The following is a 9,704-nucleotide window of genomic DNA, read 5'->3' as shown; positions in this document are numbered from 1 at the left end:
TTGTCTGGGAAATGAAAATGAAAAGAGGTAAGGTGTAAGGACCAGGTTGAACAACAGTATAGCATAGAGCAGGAGTCAGCCAGTCATGGGCTGCCTACGAAATCTGGCGCACTCTCTATTTCTGTATGACCCTGCAAGCTAAGAATTTGTGTTTGTGTGTGCCCAGTCATTTCAGCAGTGTCCTACTCTTTGCGACCCTGTGAACTATAGCCCTCCAGGCTCCTTTGTCCATGGGATTATCCAGGTAAGAATACTGGAATGGGTTGCCATGGTTTCTAAATGACTGGGGGGAGAGGGACAAAAGAAAAAGTAATATTTCCTGACATTGAACATGATATGAAATTCAAACTTCAGTGTCTCTAAAGAAAGTTTTATTGGCACACAGTCATACCCATTTATTTATGTGCTGTCTAGGACAACAGAACTGAGTCATTGGAACAGGGACTGTATGTGATACTCAGTGCCTAAAGTACTATCTGGCCCTTTACAGAAGAAGTGTGCCTACCCTTGGCACAGGTTAAAGAGTACAAACCACCTGGGTTCAAATTTCTGTTCTGTCACTTCCTAATTTTGTAACTCTGGGAAGGTCACTTAATTCATATGTGCCACAACTTTTTCTTCTGTAAAGTGCAACTAACAAGTGTGATTAGAGGTTGTTTTCAGGATGAAATGAATTAATATTTGTAAAGCACGAGGACCAATGTCTACATGCAGTGATATGTAAGCAAACAAACAAGATCACGTATATGAGGAATTAAGCAATGATTTTGTGTTTTGGATTTGGTTGGAAGGAAAATCAGAAGCAATGGTGGCTTTATTCTTGATACCGTCCTGGGCAACCGTTTTTTGGGGTCAGAAACCTCAATGAAGAGGTGAGATAGTAGAATGCATGGACGGTATGGTTGGGAGTGACTGGGGGAGGATGGAATTGGACTCCTAGAGACCCTGTCAGGAACAAATGTATGGACTATACAGATAACAATTTGGAGGGCAAAGGCCATCTGTGGCTGATTACAGAGATACTAATGTGTGTTTTGTCATTTTATTTCTGTGGGGGGGTGGTTTTGCTGCTATTGAATATTAAAAAGAATGAGAGCTAGTTTCTTATCTCCTCCTTGATCACCTCACCTCTTCAAGAGCACAAGACTTTTGATTCATGTAGTCTTAAAAAGAAATTGAAGGGTGGAGGCAGTTCTGCCAAGGTGGGAGAGGGTTTGGAAGACTTGAGGTGACTGAGGAGACATGACCTGGTAGCTGCACATATAATATCCATTTTAATACAAAGCAAAATGTGCTACACCAAAGTGAGTACAACGTCAGGCCACATTAATAGAAGTAGATATGGTAGAAAGAGGGAAGTTATGTCTTTCTACCTACTCTGGGCAGCCCATTTCCTACCCTGGGCAATTTAAGAGAGATTCGAATAGATGGGAATCCACCTGCCAAAGCAGGGGACACAGGTTCGATCCCTGGTCCGGGAAGATTCCACATGTCACGAGGCAACTAAGGCTGTGCACCACAGATACTGAGCTCATGCTCTAGGGCCCTTGAGCCACAACTACTGAGCCCGAGTGCTGCCACTATTAAAGCCCGTGTGCCTGGAGCGAGTGCTCCAACGCTCCACAACAAGGGAAGCCACCACAATGCAAAGACCATGCGCCACGGCAAAGAGTAGCCCCCACTCACCACCGGAGAAACCCTGCATGCAGCAATGGGAGAAGACGCAGCACAGCCGAAAATAGATAAATAAATAAATTTTTAAAAGAGCTGTCTACATTTGCTGTTATCCCCCACCTTCTTGTCAGCTGCACTGGGCTCCTCCCTACCCTCATCATTCCTGGTGCATAGGCACCATTGGTAAATGCCAGTAGCTCCCATCTTCCAAACATTCTCAGTTATGCGGAACTCACCCACTCTTTCCTGTGGAAGGCGGGCCTGGAGGATGAATCCCACTGCAGATCAAGAATTCTACTTTATCAGCAGCTACAAAGACATTAACCTGATCCCCGGGTGCAGGGGTGGCCGGGGGCGGGGGGCGGGGGGGGTGGGGGTTGGTCAAAGTTTAGCTTGTTTTGGGAACTCTCTGGCCTCAGGAACTCCTGTGCTCCCCAGTGGTCTCAGAGCCTGAGTGGCCCACCTCAAAGTCTTCAGTGGCCTCTGCCATGTGTCTGTAGCCTGATTTCCCAGCTTTATCTCCCATTACTCCCCTCTATACTTGCATGACTCAGCCAAAGGAGAGCACAGTTCAGCTTTTTCAAAAGCACATGCTATATTAGTTGCTTTTTGGTTGCGAGGGGCAGAACGCCAGCTCAGACTGGGTTGACCAAGAAAGGAAGATTCATTGGCTCATGTGACCAAGATGTACAGAGCTGTCTGGCATCAGGCCCAGTTGGATCCAGCACCTTAAGATCTCTCTCATTCTCTCAGCTCAGTGTGAGCTTCATTTGCATACCAACTTTCCCTTAGGAAGTTGTAAAATGGTTACTGAAAGCTCCAGGCTCAAATCTGGAACTCAACAACCCTAGTATAAATAGAATTTCACTCCCCCAAGAGTTTAAGCTCAAGGCTCAGGAAGTGGCTCTCAGAAAACAGACTGGGGTTATTGTCCATTCCAAATCAAGTCCTGTGGCAAAAGGCATTGAACAGTGATTGAACAGGCTCAAGTCACATGCCCCAGGATGCAAGGGAAGAGACCCTGTTAACAGTTGGGAGTGGACTTCCCTCAGATGGTAAAGCATCTGCCTGCAATGAGGGAAACCTGGGTTCGATCCCTGGGTCAGGAAAATCCCCTGGAGAAGGAAATGGCAACCTACTCCAGTACTCTTGCCTGGAGAAGTCCATGGACTGAGGAGCCTGGTAGGCTACAGTCCATGGAGTTGCAAAGAGTCAGACATGACTGAGTGACTTCACTTTCACTTTTCCAATACAAGGATTACAGGTTCAATCCCTGGTCAGGGAGCAACGTTCCCACATGCCTCTCAGCCCAAAAAAAAAAAAAAAAAAGAGTTAGAGGTACAGTGAGAGTCAGTGTTGCTTACACACATGATCTGAGAGTGGGAAAGGGTGACCCTTAAAGACAGTGTGCATTCTGTGCTTCAGAGAAGGGGAAATGGGTGATGGGCACGCAGTGACACAGGCCCACAACCACACATGCTGTACCACTCCTCCTGGCAACCTAGTGAGCTAGCATTAGCCTGACAGAGAGCAAGGGAAGTAAACCCAGGAGAAGCACCTCTGGATGTTGGCGGGAAGGTCCTGTGTTTCTTTAGGACACCTTGCTAGCTATGGGAGGGGAATGGAGGGGAGGATGAGGAAGCCATGGGGAGGATTTTGAAATCTGAAAGTCAACCTTCCTGCAAAGACCATGACTAATGAAAAGAAGGATGCCTCTGGAGCCTGGGCCCAGAATCAGGGAGGAAAATCCAGGGAACTGGGGAGGAATTGTGGAGCAGACACTACCCAACACACTTCCACCTCTTCCATCCTTCTTGAAGAGCCCTCTACTCTTCAGGTGTCCACTCAGCCCAGACTCACGGTGCATCGTGATTGGTCCAAGCTTATCACAATGCCCCACCCTTCTTGCCAACAACTGAACTAAGTCTGAATGTGTGATGTAATTCTGACCAATGACCAATGGCTTTTCAGAACCATTTTCTTTACAAACAAAAAGAAACACATAGGAAGACTCAGACCATCTCCCTGTGCTGGACATTGTCATGTTTGGAAGTGCAGCGGCTATCTTGTAGCCAAGGAGAGTCAGACTGAAGGCCTTGTGACTCCTGAAGAAGACAGACAAGAAAAAGTGAAAGAACCTGAACCTTTGCTTATGACACTGAGCCCCCAAATTAATCAGTCCTGGAATCATCCTACTGTGGGCTTCTTAAAGTGTAGTATAATACATCATCCTTGTTGCTCAGGCCCATCACATTGGAGTCCTCTCTTACTGTGGCCACAAGACACTAGGTGACTCAGATAGGCTCTGCTTATTGAAAGAGCTTCTGAAGAGAGAGGACATTTCCAACACTGGGTGTGGAGGCTCTAAGCATGTTGCACAGCCCCTCTGGAACACATAGAGTAGTAGAAAAAGGATGTACTTCAGAGACTCCTATGCCTAGATCTGTCGCTTACTAGCTGTGTGCCCTTGAATACATTCATTCACCACATCTCTAGGCCTCAGTGTTCTCATCTGTAAAATAGGAAGAATAACCTGTACTTCATCAAGCTGTTGTGAGGGTCAAGACCATGTACAGAGTTCTGACATATAATTATAATGGCCACATATGGAAGGATCACTTTTGTCTGTACATCATTGGACAAGGATCTCAATGATGTCCACACATGATTGATAAAGTAGCGACCCTTTATCAGAACCTCCTCAGAAGCTTCTAGAAGAATCCAGATTCCTGGACTCCATCAGTGGGAATCAAGAGTCAATAGATCTGAGGTGGGGTCTGTGTATTAGTCTGGACTCTTTCAGTCACAAATGGCAAAAACCCAACTCAAAGTGACTAATGCAAAAGCAAAAAAAAAAAAAAAAAAAGGAGAAAGAAAACGAAAAAGGAAAAGAGTAATTTATTGGCTTAGTTTAGTTTATTGACTATGCCAAAGCCTTTGACTGTGTGGATCAAAATAAACTGTGGATAATTCTGAAAGAGATAGGTATACCAGACCATCTAACCTGCCTCTTGAGAAATCTGTATGCAGGTCAGGAAGCAACAGTTAGAACTGGACATGGAACAACAGACTGGTTCCAAATAGGAAAAGGAGTACGTCAAGGCTGTATATTGTCACCCTGCTTATTTAACTTATATGCAGAGTACATCATGAGAAACGCTGGGCTGGAAGAAACACAAGCTGGAATCAAGATTGCCGGGAAAAATATCAATAACCTCAGATATGCAGATGACACCACCCTTATAGCAGAAAGTGAAGAGGAGCTAAAAAGCCTCTTGATGAAAGTGAAAGAGGAGAGTGAAAAAGTTGGCTTAAAGCTCAACATTCAGAAAACAAAGATCATGGCATCTGGTCCCATCACTGCATGGGAAATAGATGGGGAAACAGTAGAAACAGTCTCAGACTTTATTTTTTTGGGCTCCAAAATCACTGCAGATGGTGACTGCAGCCTTGAAATTAAAAGACACTTACTCCTTGGAAGAAAAGTGATGACCAGCCTAGATAGCATATTCAAAAGCAGAGACATTACTTTGCCGACTAAGGTCCGTCTAGTCAAGACTATGGTTTATCCTGTGGTCATGTATGGATGTGAGAGTTGGACTGTGAAGACAGCTGAGCGCCGAAGAACTGATGCTTTTGAACTGTGGTGTTGGAGAAGACTTTTGAGAGTCCCTTGGACTGCAAGGAGATCCAACCAGTCCATTCTGAAGGAGATCAGCCCTGGGATTTCTTTGGAAGGAATGATGCTGAAGCTGAAGCTCCAGTACTTTGGCCCCCTCATGTGAAGAGTTGTCTCATTGGAAAAGACTCTGATGCTGGGAGAGGTTGGGGGCAGGAGGAGAAGGGGTCGACGGAGGATGAGATGGCTGGATGGTATCACTGACTCGATGGATGTGAGTCTGAGTGAACTCCAGGAGATGGTGATGGACAGGCAGGCCTGGCATGCTGCGATTCATGGGGTCGCAAAGAGTCGGACACAACTGAGCGACTGAACTGAACTGAATTTGTTGGCTCATGCATTTGAATAGCCCAGAGGAGTAAACTTCAGACATGGCTGGATCTAGGCGCTCATAACATGCTATGAGCTCTCTCTCTCTCTTTTGTCATTCCTTGTCACAATTTACCTCTGTGTTGATTTCATTGTTAGCCAGCAGTTCCAGTCTGACAGCTACCAGCCTCTGAAAAAGAGAGCATCTTTTCCCCTATAGCTCTGCCAAAATCCTGCAGCTGCCCATTCCAGCCTAGTTTATACCCCTAGGCAGATTACTCTGTGACTGGCCCAGCCTGGGTAACATGCTCACCCCTGGAGATCACCCAAACTCTGTGGGGCTATGTGAGGCAACAATAGCTCTCTAAAATAGGGGCTCTTTTCAGAAGAATAGGAAATGGGTGTTGAGCAGATGAACACGCTACAGATCTCACAATCTTTTTCACCAAGTCACCTGGTTGATTCTGATGCACAGGCAGGTTTGGGAATGACTGCTGGACAGATCACTGGTTTTAGGACTCACTAGAGCCATGGAAGGCATGAAGGCAGGAGGAGAAGGGGATGACAGAGGACGAGATGGTTGGATGGCATCACTGATTCAATGGACATGAGTTTGAGCAAACTCCGGGAAATGGTGAAGAACTGGACAGCCTGGAGTGCTGCAGTCCGCGGGGTCAGAAAGAGTCAGCCATGACTGAGCAGTTGAACAACAGAGCCACGGAATCCCTCTTTTCCTAGAAAATCTTAAACAGAAGCAAATAACCAAAACAGACCCCAAAGTGGTCCTTTGGGGTGGAAAAGTGTCCTGGTGGAAGGACAGGTTTGGGGGCCTTGTATCATTTCCCAAGCAGCCCCGAAAGCCCCCTAAAAGCTCCCTGCTTTCATTGTTTGCTGAGGTCCCTTTCGCTCTTATTCTCCAGTCCTGCCTTTGGTGCAGTGGACTGGATGGGGTGGGGTGAAATCTCAAAGAGCTCACCTAACGCTGTCCCCGCTTCCAGCCCCCACCCTTGCCTCGGCAGTCAGTGCCAGAGGAGTAAATAGGGCCAGGAGGGGCCAGCGGCTGACTTAGGAGGTGCGTCAGACATGCCACACTGGATGCTTCTAGCTTTGAAAGCCCATCCTGGCCCGAGGCCAGATGGCTTCCAGGGCTCTGCAGAGTGCTGGGCCCTGGGGCTGCGTGGGCGTTGATGACCTGCCTGTCTGCCGGTGACAGAGGGGATGGCGGCAGCACTGTGTCCACAGTGGCAGGAGGAGACGCTGCAGGGACACACTGGCTGGGGAGACGTGGCGGGGGGTGAAGTCAATTTCACACTTTATTAGTCAGTCTGGGGCCAACTGAGGCCATCCTGAAACTGGGCTGAGGCCCTGATTGTCCCTCCTCCCTTTGCCAGCAAGAAAGGCCTTTATCGCCTGAAACTCTTCTTGTTGAAGGAGCAGTATTTTTTTTTCTCCTCAAAACCCTACAGCATTCAAACAAGGAGCTGGAATCCCTTTTGTTCTGCAAGAGACCAAGGCAGAGGGGTGAACAAATCCAGTGTGTGTGTGTGTGTGTGTGTGTGTGTGTGAGAGAGAGAGAGAGAGAGAGAGAGAGAGAGAGAGAGAGGGAGAGAGATGTGAGGCAGGGGATGTTGAACCATGTTGTTTGTTTATTCATGCAGTCATCCATTATCTATTCAACAGATTTGCATTGAGAGCCTACTATGTGCCAGCAAACTGAGGCCAGTACAATGAAACATAGAAGGGAACCCTCATTCATTACCCAGATTTCACTGAACACCAACCAGGTACCTGACCCCAGGCCAAGCTCTGGGGATGCAGTGTGAATAGGCAGACATAGCCCTGCCCTCTTGGAGCAAAGGAGAGGCTCTCAGGTAAAAGGCAATTTCAATAGATAGGGATAAGGACCCAATGCTACTGCTACTGCTAAGTCACTTCAGTCGTGTCCGACTCTGTGCAACCCCATAGACGGAAGCCCACCAGGCTCCCCCATCCCTGGGATTCTCCAGGCAAGAACACTGGAGTGGGTTGCCATTTCCTTCTCCAGTGCATGAAAGTGAAGTCGCTCAGTCGTGTCTGACCCTTAGCGACCCCGTGGACTGCAGCCTTCCAGGCTCCTCTGTCCATGGGATTTTCCAGGCAAGAGTGCTGGAGTGGGGTGCCATTGCCTTCTCCGAGGACCCAATAGAGGCCTACAAAGGAAGAGCACTTGAACCAAGAAAGGAAGGCTTCCTGGAAGAACTGACATGCCACTGAGATTTGAAAGATGATTTGGTAGGAGGAGAGGGAAATGGGAAAGGGTGTACCACCCAGGTGAAGGAGTGAGTGCAAAGGGGACCAGAGAGAGCAATGTAGATTGAACTCGGCCAGAGCACAGAGTTCAAGGAGGAGAAGGGATGAGCAGGGGCCAGACCATGAAGCTGACTCTGGTGGTGGCTTTGTGAAGGAGGTCCCAGCCTGGGGGTTTGCTAGCAGTGGGGATTGTCAGAAGTGGGTGTCTTTGGGAGGTCTGAGGGACATCATGCTCTGGAGGGGGCATTCTCTACAGAGATCAGAGGTTGAGTACAGGGGACAAAGACTGCACTGGCAGTCAGATGAAGCCAAGTTCAGAGCCTGTTCATAACACCTGTGACCTTCAGCAAGTACCTGTGCCTCCTTCACAAAATGGGCCTCCATACCCATCTAATGAGATATAGCGCATGAAAAGGCAAGTACACAGGGTATCTGTAACGGACATGAAGGAGCTTATGAAGAGAATGGGAAGAACTCAGAAGTCAATCCACATGAAGACATCTCAATGCAAGCCTGTCTGCTTTCTGCCTTCTTCAAAGCAATCACAGATCCAATGTTCTTTCTTTATAAACCAGGGTTGAGCTCCTAGCTCTGGACCTCTCTCTGTGGCTTTTCTTATAGCTTCAGTTTCCTTGTCTGTAAAATGGGGATGACAATATCAACTTAGTAGGCTGTTGTGGGGATGGCCTGAAAAGATGTATGTAAGTTGCTTAGCACAATGCTTGGTACATAGTAGGTGCTGAATAAACAGTCATTAGGGTTCTCATTAATATTCTTCATTCTTATCATCACTCACACAGGAACCATGAGGACTTCCTTTGTACCAGATCCTGTGTTGGGCATCAGAGATGAGCTGAAAATAATAAAGATGTCTGTAAATATTTATTAAATGCTTATCTGATCTAATGACTTCTTATGTGTGTGTATAGAGACATTAATTAATTAAGTCCCCATATCAACCCTATGCTGTAGCTACTATTACTGTCAATACCATTTTACAGAAGGGGAAACTGAGCTCAGGGTAATTGGGGAATTTTTCCCAAAGTCACACCATGGGTGAGGAAAGTTGGATTTGAGCCTGTCTAGTTTGGCTCCTGAATCCACACATGATGCCAACTTGCCCCTTGAGGGTCAGCAGTCCGGTGAGCCACTCAGGGCCCCCTTGATTATGAGTGACAGCTGCTCCACGTAGTGGTCAAGCTCTGCCTGGATTTGAAGCCCAGAGTCTGTGTGAACATGAGCACGTTATTTAACTTCTCTGTTCCTCTGTAGAGCAAGCGACAGTAACACCCTCATAGAACTGTGTGAGGTGACAGCCTAAAAGAGATAGTGCCTCCAAAGAGCTTGGCCCAGTGCCTGGCGCACACAAGTGCTTGAGAATGTTGGCTGTTATTTTGAAGCAAAAGGGGAATTTATGGGTACCTGTAAACAAACAAGCGACAGAAAGGATGGGGTGGCCCTGACTCTGGGTGGGTCACTGTGAGACACGAACCCCATCAGAGGGTGTCTTCTGGTCTACCTGTGACTTCTGTCTCTCTCTCGCTCACTCATTCTCTATTGCTGTCCTGTTCTGTCTTTGTCTGTCTCTCTCCCTCTCCCCCACCCTCTCTCCTGTCTCATTTTCTCCCTTCTCTTCACATACTAGTTTCATTCTATTGGGACCATATTCCCAAGATGTGGGACCATGAGTCTCAAGCAGGTTGCCAGTTAAATTCAGGGCACCTAGTTAAATCTGAATTTCAGATAAACTATG

This window comes from Budorcas taxicolor, chromosome 7, assembly GCF_023091745.1.
Source record: "Budorcas taxicolor isolate Tak-1 chromosome 7, Takin1.1, whole genome shotgun sequence".
NCBI lineage: Eukaryota > Metazoa > Chordata > Mammalia > Artiodactyla > Bovidae > Budorcas > Budorcas taxicolor.
The sequence above is the reverse complement of the archived record's forward strand: the minus strand, read 5'-3'. Positions refer to the sequence as shown.